Consider the following 12,755-nt stretch of genomic DNA (forward strand, 5'->3'; position numbering starts at 1 on the left):
ACCCAAAGAAAGAGCTAGTGAAATAAGATGTTAGCAATGATATTGATAGAATTACTTAAATGGGTGTTTATATTTGGATAGATGGAATGAAAGTGGGGAAAGAAAGAAGTGCAAACTGGCCTAATTGACCTCTTTTTCAAAATATAGTAGGCAAGAGATGGAAAATACAATGTAAAAGTTCCATAAAAAAAGTTATGTTTTTAGTTCTCCACTTGTAATTAGCCGACGTATTATACACGTTGATGTATAGATTTAGCCTTTAGCCAATGATAGATACTAAAAAAGAAATAGAAAAGACCTTTCTTTTGCATTTTCTCTAATTACTGTTTTAGGATATATAATTATATATTGTGTGCCCTCATAGTTTACCGTTAAGGACCTTGAAAGTTCAAAAATGTGTATAAACACCCTTGAACGTTTAGACCCCCAAATTACAACTTAACCAATTCAAGCAATATGTCAAACAACAAGTGTGCGGAAACTTAACATAAGCTGTAATATGGAATTGGTTAAATACTATCTAAGCCAAAACAAAATACAATCCACAGCAGATAATAAAAAGGCAAAGATAGAGAGGAAGGAAGATGCAAACACAAAGACAACACGCGATGTGTTATTGAAGAGGAAACCGAAGCCCTCAGCGTAAAACCTCTCCGCCGCCCTCCAAGCGGTAAACAATCCACTAGAAAATACAGTTGGGATACATGGACAGCAATAGACCCTCCAAGCCTAATCTACCCAGTGCACCTAAGCCGTCCAAACTTCTTGCTCCAACGAGGTTGCGCCGAACCTTTTTCTTTTCTAGCTTCCCGGATTACGCTACTAGACCGTAGCATCAACCAATGAAGATTGGTTCCTTCCTAACTGCTTCCCAGAAATCCAAACAGCTCTCTCACAGTAATGATAATGGTGAGAATCAGGTTTGGTATAATACCTCTCAAGGATTTGACAATGGAGAGAAAAAGAGTTGAGGAATTTGAAGAGACTCTAATGTATAGATTGTGGGTGAATCAATCTTGTTTTTCTTTAGGGTTTCTCTCTCAAAATTCTCTCTAGAAGCTCTCTCACAATCGTGGGTAAAAGGGGTATTTATACTGGAGTGGGAGTGGAATGTGAAACGTCAGGTTTAACAAAACAGGGGTGGCTCGCAGCTTGACCTTGCGGCTTGACTAAGTCGCGAGATCCAATCGCGAGATAACTGTATGGCCAGTTGTCCTGTTTTGTCCTGTAGTGCTCCAGCTTGCATGACTGTTCACCTTCCAGCATGCTTGGCACGTGTGCTGCTTCTGGCGGCTTGAAGCCGCAAGTCACCCGCGAGGCCCAGCCGCAAGTCTCTATTTTCTTGCACACTCTTGAGCAATCTTCACTCTATCTCACTCACTACCCTTACATCAAACCCACCTAAATACAGGGTTACTAAATGCTGAATTACAAGCAAATTTGGCACGAAATAAAGCCAATTAGATGGTTGAATAAATTCAACTTTACAAACCTTTTCTTTCTTTCTTCTTCTTGTTCTTTTAAAAAAAAAAAATAAACTAATTAAATAACCTATATTTGTTGAAACACTTTGGTAGTTTTGTACATGGTCATGTCTTTAAGTAAAATGTTCTCATATGTTTGTTAATGTACACTTCATACACACAACATCTATAAGTTCATTTTGAATGTCGACATTCTTTAACATTTTGCTACATTTAAAGTGTGAAAAGTGCAATGTAAATGATGTACAAAAACAAATAAGTAAGAATCATTACCATCCTTCAACTCCCCAATCCCTAAAAAAACCAATTCCTTATTATAGACTTTACAAGCAAATTAACTAACATCTTCAATGACATTAATGCAAAAACCAAATTTATTTTGGCAAATCACTAAAGGATGCATATGTATAGCAATCTAATAATAGAACAAAATTTAACTACAAAATTGGTTGTAGCCTTACTCAATATCTTTTTATTGGGGGTGAATTTTGACAAATCCATCATTGGATTACATCTTCTTCTTATATTAAAGATCAATAGTTATTTCATCAATAAATTGTAAGTTTTTGTAGTTTAAAATTATGCATAATATATAAGCTTATAGAACATATAGTAAATAATATTTGTTTGACACAAAATTTGATATGTACATTAAGAGTGTAAAGAACATGTAATTCAATGATTAAATTTTCAAAATATGTAATAATGTTTATTTTATTGAGTAAGATTGTAACCTTAGACTGTAACCAATTTTATAACTAAACTTTGCACCAATAATAAAGTTTTGTTAGACTTCTCAACAATATTTTCACTCTCTCGAAAGTCAAAACTCAGAACCACGAAAGGGAGCTCCAATTAATATTGGGTTGTTGAAAATAGAGTAGAAATTTTCCCTCAAACCAAAAAGGAGTCAACTAGTATAATCTGAGTTTTCCCATTCAGACCACTATATGCTGGGAATCAAGACAAAAATGCTCTTTGAACTGACAGATTTTGACTAAATGGAAAAAGTAGTATAAAAATTGAAATATATTGATATGATATTCGACGTTCTGTTGAGGGACAAGGATGTAATTCAACTGGGTGATGTGATGATGACAGTTAAATTGCACAATATATATGCCATCATACGTCTAGAAATTATTGTAAATATTTTCCTTCTAGATATAATTCATTCTATTCTCTTATAAAGTATTTTCTTATTAAGTAATAATGATGTGCTGAAATCGTCAATGAGTTATGGACTCCAAATCACTCTAATAAGTACCTCAGAAGTAAGAACAAAATGAACCAAACAGAAAACACCAACGTGGTGCCGGCCAAGAACCCTCCGAACATCAAGTTAGCGAATGAGAAATCTCTAAGAACTCTATAGTGAGAGAGCTAGAGATTTTCCACGTACCTAAGAAAAGTGGGGGCCTGGTGCTTATATAGTGGTGAGTGGTGAATCGAAATCCCTTCAAAGATACCTTTCCATATGAGAGCGATATGGGTGAGTAATGGGCTTTATCTTACGTGTCACGTAAGATGTTTCCATGTATAGGTATTTGTGGGGATCAAGCCAAGCCACATTGGACCCGTTGACTTCTACACCCCGCCGGCCTCTTCACCCCATCCAAGGGTCCCTCATCGATTTACAGAAGCGTCCGTCGGGTTGTCATTGCAGGGTCGTCATTCGTGTTGCCATCACCTTGGGTCTTCCATTTGTTTCCGTGGAGCAATCGGGCCCGTGGGCGCCGTTGGCTTCCTTGCGTGACATGTCCAGGGGTATTAAATCTCTATCTAAAATACCCCTATCAAGTATTAACCAAGAAAACATAATGATACCAAGAAAACATAATGATGCTGGTTAGATTTAATATTTTTTTTCCTAAAACTTTCAAAAGCCTTCTGTATATTCAGATCTCTATTTTGGAATTAGGGATTAATAGTAATATTATCATAAAATGATTCTATTTATTTTTCTCTTTATTACTTCCAAACAATGTTACTTACCTTCCATTTCTTTTTATTAATTTATTTTAAAATATTCAAACAAGATTACTTAATTCCATTTCATTTATTTCCTTCATTTAAATATATTTCATTCCTTTTGGATCATTCCATTCTATTTCTTTATAAACTCTCAAAAGAAAGCTTAATGAGAGATTATTGTACATTAATTTAATGATTTTTCCCATCATACATGATTAAAGCTTTTACTTTGCTTCATGTACGTGGACATATATCTCAACTCTTCTTTTCATGCATTTCATGATCTCATCTCTCTCAATAATCTTTGGTTTTTACCAACACGTATTTCATGAGACATGCAACATGCCTACATGAATAATTATGCCATTTCACTATAGGAAGATAGGCCTTTTGTAGCGGCCGAAACCGCTGCAAAAAGTAAAAATAAAAATAAAAACAAAAACAAAACGCTGCAAGATTTGCGTTATGGTTCATATCTGTTACAAGGGTTTTGTTTTCGTGGCCACTATCATAGATATTTTATTTTCTTTATTTTTTTATAAATGTTCTTTCCATTTTTTTATACCAAAAATTTCATCAGGTTTATAAAGAAAATTGTAAGATTTTGTATCTTTTAGTGGGCTGCACCATCAATAATCAATATAAAAAGAGTGTCTATAATATAGTACTACAATACAAATAGCCTCCAATTCCTCACTAAGTTATTTAACAAGTTCCTTTGTGTGAGGCCTTTAACATTTACGATATATATTAAACTTTTTATGAAAAATAAATAAAATTTTAAGAAGTTTATCAAATAAAATTCTTAAATGTATTTGAAAGAAACTTCATTCTAGGTCTTTCACACCAAAATATATATATATATATATATATTCTAGGAAAGTGGACCAAAACAGACCGAATGGACCAAGTGGACCAAATCAGACCGAATGGATAGAAGGAACCGAAGTGGACCGATATAGGCTGAATTGGAGCTATTCATTATTTTGCATGATCATTTTAGTATTATTATCGAAGGCTCTTCTATTTTTTTCCCTAAAGGTCAATACATTTCCATTCATATTAATTTGATGTTGATGCAATTTCCAATTACAAAAATATCTAGACTTGTGATGAGATTTATACACTAAAAGATGAATACTGAAATAGCAATGAACTCTAAGTTGACGTCAATGGAAAATGTTAACATGAATGAAAATAAAAAATAAAAGTCTCTGAATACGCTCTGCGCACATGTCAAACCTCTAAATCCAAAGGCCCATTGCCCACCCCTCAACCCAAACAGGCAAACACCCTTATCTCATTCCTTTCTAATTATTTGAAGGAAATTTTGCCCTTTCGAAAACCTCCAGCCTTGTCACTCTTAGCCTAGCACACGAATGCTCCCATAAGCAAAGGTGGGGCTCAAACTAAATTTAGAGAGTAATATGGAAAGTCTAGGTAAACATTTTCATTTTTATTTTAAGCTCCCGTATATTTTTTTTTTGAAAGATATTTTGGGATAAAATGGGTTAATATTTTTCCGTATGTTGCTATAAATTGGTCAAAGAAAAATCCATCATTGTACAGGAATTCAGGAAAATAGTAGGCTGAGTGGTAAACACATGCTTATTTCTCTCTTCTATCTCTCACATTTCTTCTGAAGTATGAAATTAGACCAAAACAAAGTCAAATTAAGCTAGAAAATACACTAAACAAAGAACGGATTGAGAAACGTGGTTAAGAAAACACGTATGTAATGATTATATAATATATATTTTCATGCTATTGAGAATGAAAGTTCAAATAGTGTATGAAACACCCTTGAACGTTTAGACCCCCAATAACAAAATTATCAATTCAAGCTTTAAGACAAACAATAAGTGTGCGGAAAATGAACACAAGCTATAAATAGAATAGGTAAACAATCTAAGCCAATTAAAATCACATCCACAGCAGAAAGTAAAAGTTAATGACTAAGGGAAGAGAGATGCAAACACAAGGACAACACAACGATGTGTTATCGAAGAGGAAACCGAAACCCTCGGCATAAAACATCTCCGCCACCCTCCAAGCAGTAAATAATCCACTAGAAAATGTAGTTGGGATGCATGAACAGTAATAGACCCTCCAAGCCTAATCTACCCAATGTACCTAAGCCCTCCAAGCTTCTTGCTCCAACGAGGTTGCGCGGAACCTATTTCTTTTCTAGCTTCCTGGATTCCGCTACTTGACCATAGCATCAACTAATGCGAAATTGGTTCCTTCCTAACTGCTTCCCAAAAACACCAAACAGCCCTCTCACAGAAATGGATATGGTGAGAAAAGGTTTTGGTAAAAGGCCTCTCAAGGATTTAACAATGGAGAGGAAGAGGGTAGAGAAATTTGAAGAGTCTCTTATGTGAAGATTGTGGATGAATCAATCTTATTTTACTCTAGGATTTCTCTCTCAAAATTCTCTCCGAAAGCTCTCTTTCTTTCGTGGGTATAAGGGGTATATATACTAGGGTGAGAATGGAATATGGAAGGTTAGGTTTTTCAAAATAGGGCTAGCTCGCGGCTTGACTGAGTCGCGAGTTCCAACCGCAAGATAACTAAACGGCCAGTTGTCCTATTTTATCCTGTAGTGCTCTAGCTAGCATGACGCTTCAACTTCTGGCATGCCTGGCACGTATGCAGCTTCTGGCGGCTTGCAGCTGCGAGTCACCCGCGAGATCCAATCGCGAGTCTCTATTTTTCTTGCACACTCTTGAGCATTTCTTCACACTATCTCACTCACTACCCTTACAAGAATCCCACCTAAATACAGGGTTACTAATTGCTGAAATACAAGCAAATTTGGCACGGAATAAAGCCAACAAGATGGTTGATTAAATTCAACCTTACAGAGAACAAGTTTGTCATACGATTGAGTGATGTTATGATGATGGTTTAATGTAACAATACATTCCTTTATTTAGTAATAGGATATTTTTCTTTGAAAATGAATTTTATTTTTCTGGCAGAACCTTGAATGTGATTTCATTATATAATTTTGGTGAATTACTTTGGTCCTGTTTGCTATGTGTGCCCCAAAAAATTTGAAGGGGGCAAATATATGATTCAAAATCTAAGAATGAGAATGAAATAGTTTATGCCAACTGAATGACTATGTGGAATTTAGATGATGAATATAACACTGGTTTAACAAACATGAATTATTGGTTCTCTTGTGTTGCATATCCCTCTAAGCACAAACAGATATATAATCAATGAGAACATAATTTGAGTGCTTGTAGTAATCTCAGCATCTTCTTGTCATAGATCTCTTTTTGTGCTTGTGAAGGTATTCATTCATTTAAACTCTTCCGGCTTGTTTGGGAGAGAAAAAAGTAAAATATATTGGAAAGGATTTTTAAGGAATATTCAATCCATTTGCCAGAAGACAAATAAAATAATTTATAAACTAACCTCTGAGCACGCGCTCAAGTGCGTGCTTAGAGGCTCTTCTATTTTTTGGATGAGGGTTAATTTAAAGTATTTATTATAATTTGGGATTAGTACATTTTCCAATCACCAAAAAAAAAAAAAAACAAAACAAAAAAAAACCTAGAGGTGTGATGAGTATTATGTGTGGTGAAATAATTTTTCTTCACAATGCTAGGTTTTTCTTGTGATTGGAAAATGTAGTAATCCCAAATTATAATAAATGCTGTAAATTAACCTTCACCCAAAAAATAAAAGAGCCTCTAAGCACGCACTTATAATACTATACTTGAGGCTTGACCCAATAATTAAATTCATGATCGTTCTAACTCATATTTATTTGGTCGGAAAAAATATGAGCAATTCTAACTACCATTTTTTTTCTTTTATAGTAAAAGAGTCAATTTTTTGTTGTTTTATTTATTTATTTTATTGTTAAGAAAAGGCTCTAGATGTGCATCCAAGTTTTTTTTTCTTTTATGGTAAAAGGCTCAATTTTAATCCTAAAATGTAGTGTTTTAATCCTAAAAGTTAGCTACAACTACACATCCATAACAAAAGTTAAAAAGAGTTTAAATTTCAAATATATCAACTACCTTTAAAATTGAGAAAAAGGTACATAACATTTTTTATGGAGTAGTAAATTAATAACATTTTTGTTAAAGGAAATGCTCATGGGAAAATCCTAAAATTTAGTAACTACACATCCACGTTGTTTTTTTTTTTTTTTTTTTGGTGATGTTGATTTTGTTCTTTTTTTCTAATTTTATGCATGGTAGTTATCATTTTTTTTAAATCTTAAAATGTATTTTTTTAATCCTAAAATTTAGCCTTTTACTACACATCCATAACAGAAGTAAATAAAAACTTAAATTTAACATTTTATGTATGGTAGAAGATACACGTTTTTTTTTTTTTTGGTATTGTTGTTTTTTTTAAAAAAAATGTAATAATAGTTATCAATTTTTTTTTAATCCAAAATTTTAGTTTTTTAGTCCTAAAAGTTAGCCACTTACTACACATCCATAATAAAAGTTAAAAAGAGCTTAAATTTAAAATTTATCAATTAACTTTAAAACCAAGGAAAGGTTCGTAACATTTTTGATGGAGTAGTAAATTAATACTTATAAAAAAAAATTTTAATAACAGTTATCAATTTTTGTTTAATCCAAAATTTTAGTTTTTTAATCCTAAAAATTAGCCACTTACTACACATCCATAACAAAAGTTAAAAGAGCTTAAATTCAAAATTTATCAATTACCTTTAAAACCGAGGAAAGGTACATAACATTTTTGACGGAGTAGTAAATTAATACATATAAAAAAATGTAAATTAAATTTCACATAGAATTATACAAATGATAAATATAGTTTCTGTTACAAAAGAAATTTTTTTTACAATAATTTCTTAGATAACAACCACTTCATGTGAGGTTTGAATCATATATAATAATTCCAAAAAATTTGTGCATACATGAACCTGAGAGAGATAAAAGAATTAGGGTTAAACCAAGTATTAAAAAATTTAAAAAAATAACTTTAATCAACAAACCAAAGCTAGCGTGCGTGTTATTAATTAAAGATAATAGTATAGGTTTTTTAGAGTTTTGATTTAAATTTTGATGAGATAATTTTTCCTGAAAATCCTAATAAAATTGTTTAGAATAAAGATAAAGATTTTTTTGGAGTCCTTAAAATCTTATCACCACATCATCAACTATTTAAATAAATAACTAATTATTAAAGGTTTTAATTTGAATGTGTTTTAAAATGTTCATCACATGAAAATAATTAATCTATTGATTGAATGGATAGGATTAGCAACTGTAATACCAAAAAAAAAAAAAAATGTTTATCTCATTGTTCACTTAATATCATTCAAAAAACAATGTAGCATATACAAAATATATGTTGGGAAATTTAGATCCCAGTTGATAGAATTAACAAGTTTTAAACCCAAGTTGTTAATTAGATTTATTGTGAATAAAACTTGTTAAAACAAACAAACATCAATATCATGTCAAAATCATGTAGCAGAAAAATAAATAAGACAAGATATGATGACCCGGGAAAACCAATGAAACAAACTAGTTTCACAGTAAAAAACCTAGGAAGAAACCTTCCCGAATCACAATACATGACTAACCAATGATGCACGGCTCCCAGTACGTAACTAACACACCAACTTGAAGAACATTATTGGCTACAAAGTTTTTCACTTCATCAACAATGAAGATCAAGAAGTACTTGGTTACAAAACCCTAAGGCACAAAGACGCAATAGCTTCTTTTAGAGAGAATAAGGCATCGGTCACCTTTTTCATATATTCTCCTTGTATTCTCTTATGTGACGGCCTCTAAAATAAGCCTTATATATGTCTAGGGTTGTCAAAAAAGAAACCCTACACAAATACACAAGCATGGACTAAAAATCAGATCTAAAAATCTAAATTCATGTAACCTCGATAGATACCTCTATAGCTATCTGTCGATAAGCTATCGAGCTATCTGTCCGCAAGTGTTGAGCTATCTATCCAGCTTTAGTGAACAACTTTTCTTCACTTGTTTCTTGGTCCAATCTTCATGGCTTTAATACTAGACTTGAACAACATGTTTCTTGAAGTATTAAACACATCCTAGATCTACCAAAATACAAGTAAAGTACGTTTTGTCAAAGGATTAGCCAATTATATAAAATAGTGACATATGTTCCTAACAAGTGAATCACATATGTCCTAACAATATCATTCTAAAAAAAACTAAAATTAAATTTAATCAACAAACTAAAGTTAGCGTGTGTGTTATTAAAGATAAAAGTATAGGTTTGTTAGAATTTGTGTTTGATTTAAATTTTGATGAGATCATTTTTCTTGAAAATCGTAATAAAATTGTTCAGAATAAAGATAAAAGTTTTTTAGAGTTTAACTCTATCATGGAGCCTTTAAAATCTTATCACCACATCATCAACTATTTAAATAAATAACTAATTATAAAATGTTTATCTGAATTTGTTTTAAAATGTTCATCACATGAAAATAATTAATCTACTGATTGAATGGATAGGATTAGCAACTGTAATACAAAAAAAAAAAAAAAAAAAATTGTTTATCTCGTTGCTCACTTAATATCATTCAAAGAAAATGTAGCGTGTACAAAATATCATTCTTAAAAGAAAAAAAAACTAAAATTAATAATTTCATTAAAAAAAAAGGAGCGTATACCCAAAAAAAAAAAAAAAAAAAAAAAAAACTCATATACAATTTCAATCAGAGAACCCATATAGATCGAAAGCCCACCAGGTTAACACCCACCAAGTTCATGTGTAATAAAAAAAAAATCAAAATTTAAAATTTTAATATGAAAGTAGAGCCAATGCCTGGAAATATGCTGAAAATCAATAAGTCAATCGTAGAGATAAAAAGGGGTTGCAACAGTCTAGAATAGACACAGAACAATCAGATAATCGAATAGATTGAGAGAAGAGGGTAACATAAGGATGGTTCAAGCACAAACCTTCCTTGTTGAAATTTCAAAGTCAAACACCCTCAAACACCCTTCAATCCCTAATCACATTCACCCAAAATTAAGTACTCCTCAAATTATGAATACTTGGCAGCTATGGCAAGTATGAACTCAAAGAAAGTCAATGATAAACAAAAGAAAAGAAAAGAAAAATTGCAAAAGATAGAACCTGAAAAGCCGTTGGAGCCTCTGACATTGTTTATAAACCAAATCTGAAAGTAGAAGAAGAAGAAAGAAAGAGGATGTAGAATGTCTTCAATTTGAAGAAGATAGAAACCCTCAAACACCCTTCAATCCCTAATCACATTCACCCAAAAGTAAGTACTCCTCAAACTATGAATACTTGGCAGCTATGGCAAGTATGAACTCAAAGAAAGTCAATGAAAAAAAAAAAAGGAAGAAAGAAGAAGAAGAAGAAAAGAACTTGCAAAAGATAGAACCTGAAAAGCCATTGGAGCCTTTGACATTGTTTATAAACCAAATCTAAAAGTAGAAGAAGAAAGAAAGAAAGAAAGAGGATGTAGAATTTCTTCAATCTAAAGAAAAATAAGAGTGAAAGCTCGAATTTGTATGAAAATACAAGAGCTTGTTTAGATCCCCAATTAAAAATTATGGCTAGATTGTTTTTACTCTAACCTATCTAAGTGCAGAACAAGAGTAAATAAAATGCAATAAACCAATAACTACTCTAGTGCATAAACATGAATAACAAGTAATAAAAGTAAAGCACAAGAGTAAGGGAAGAGAGATGCAACTACAAGATAAAACCAAGACATGTTATCGAATAGGAAACCGAAGAACTTAATGAAAAACCTCTCCGCTGCCCTTTAAGCGGTAAATCGATCCACTAGAGAATAAAGTTGGAGTACATGAATAACAAAAGACCCTCCAACCTAGTCTACCCAATGTACTTGAGCTCTCCAAGCTCCTGCTACCAACTGACTTAACAAAGCCTTGTCTTCTCTAGCTCTCCGGATCCCGCAATACGCTCGATTGCATCTGCCAAGTCTTACTGGCTTCTTTTGGCAAATCCCCAAAGCTTCCCAAGCTCCAAAACATTCTCTACACTCTGAATAGGTGTGGGTTGTGTTTGGGTACAAATCTCCTCTTAAGGTATGACAATGGGAGAGGGATGGAGAAGAGGCTAGAATGATTACTCACTAAGGATGAGTAGCTCTCTCTCAAAAGGATGGGTGTGTGTGTTGTAGAAAACTTATCTAGGGTTTTTCTCTCTGAATGGCCTCCTTACAATTTTTGTGGGTAATGAGGGTATATATAGTATGGGTGAAGGGTAAGAAAGTCACACTTAAAAATCCTCCAAGCAGAATGTTTCGCGAGTACTTCGCAGGTAGGCCTTACCCGCGAGACACTCGCGAAACTGATAGCTTGGTACGACTCTTCAGCTTCTAGTCATGTGCTTCTCATGTGGCTGCTTCACAGGTTAGCTTCTCACGAGATTCTTGCGAAATACACTTGATCTTCAATTAAGCTTAAGTCTTCACCAACTTAATACTAAACCCAATACAATAAAATCCCACAAAAATACAAGGAAACAAATTTATGCAATTACAACACTTTTTGTCAATGAATAAGCCAATACTAATGTTATGATAAAAATAATAACTTAACATGAAAAAAAAAAAAGAGAAACTGACAAAGCGTACGTGAGTTTGTGGATCTTAAAGTATAGGAGTTTTAATTTACATATTTATCCCCGTTAGTTGAAAACTTGTAAGTAGGTATAATGAAGGTATTTTAGGCATCAAAATTGAGGAATCCAAATAAGGCAAGCCCCTTAAATAGTAGTATAGATAAAGGTGAAAGTTATATAAATGTAATTTTTTATAAACTCTCAAAGGTAATAATGAAAGTACATCATCTTTTCATTCCATTGTTATGCTTTTTTAATAAACTCCCAAAACACCAGTATTCATATGATACATCTTAAGTATAACTCAATAATAATATGATCATAATTGGCCTTTGCTCCTGAGTTTAGCCAACATGCAGTGTAAGTTTTAGACTCTTTCACTAAGGAAATTAAGTAAAGTTTATTTTACTTGGATTTATGTATGAATAAATGAATGTAAGTATGTATGTGCCCTCACAGTAACACATTATAAAGTTGTCATCGAGTTGATAGTTGAGATCTGAAATCTTCCATGCCAAGAGAACAAATATTTTGAATACTTCATCTTCTTTGCATTCTTACCAAACTTGAAATTCATCAAATGGACAACTTGAACTTCTTGTCCCTTGATCTTAGTGCAATTGAAAATATTCACCAAATAAGAGTCAATGATCAAATCAAATCTTTCCACCCTAATAAAAT

This window comes from Quercus lobata, chromosome 11 (genome assembly GCF_001633185.2).
Source record: "Quercus lobata isolate SW786 chromosome 11, ValleyOak3.0 Primary Assembly, whole genome shotgun sequence".
NCBI classification, from domain to species: Eukaryota; Viridiplantae; Streptophyta; class Magnoliopsida; order Fagales; family Fagaceae; genus Quercus; species Quercus lobata.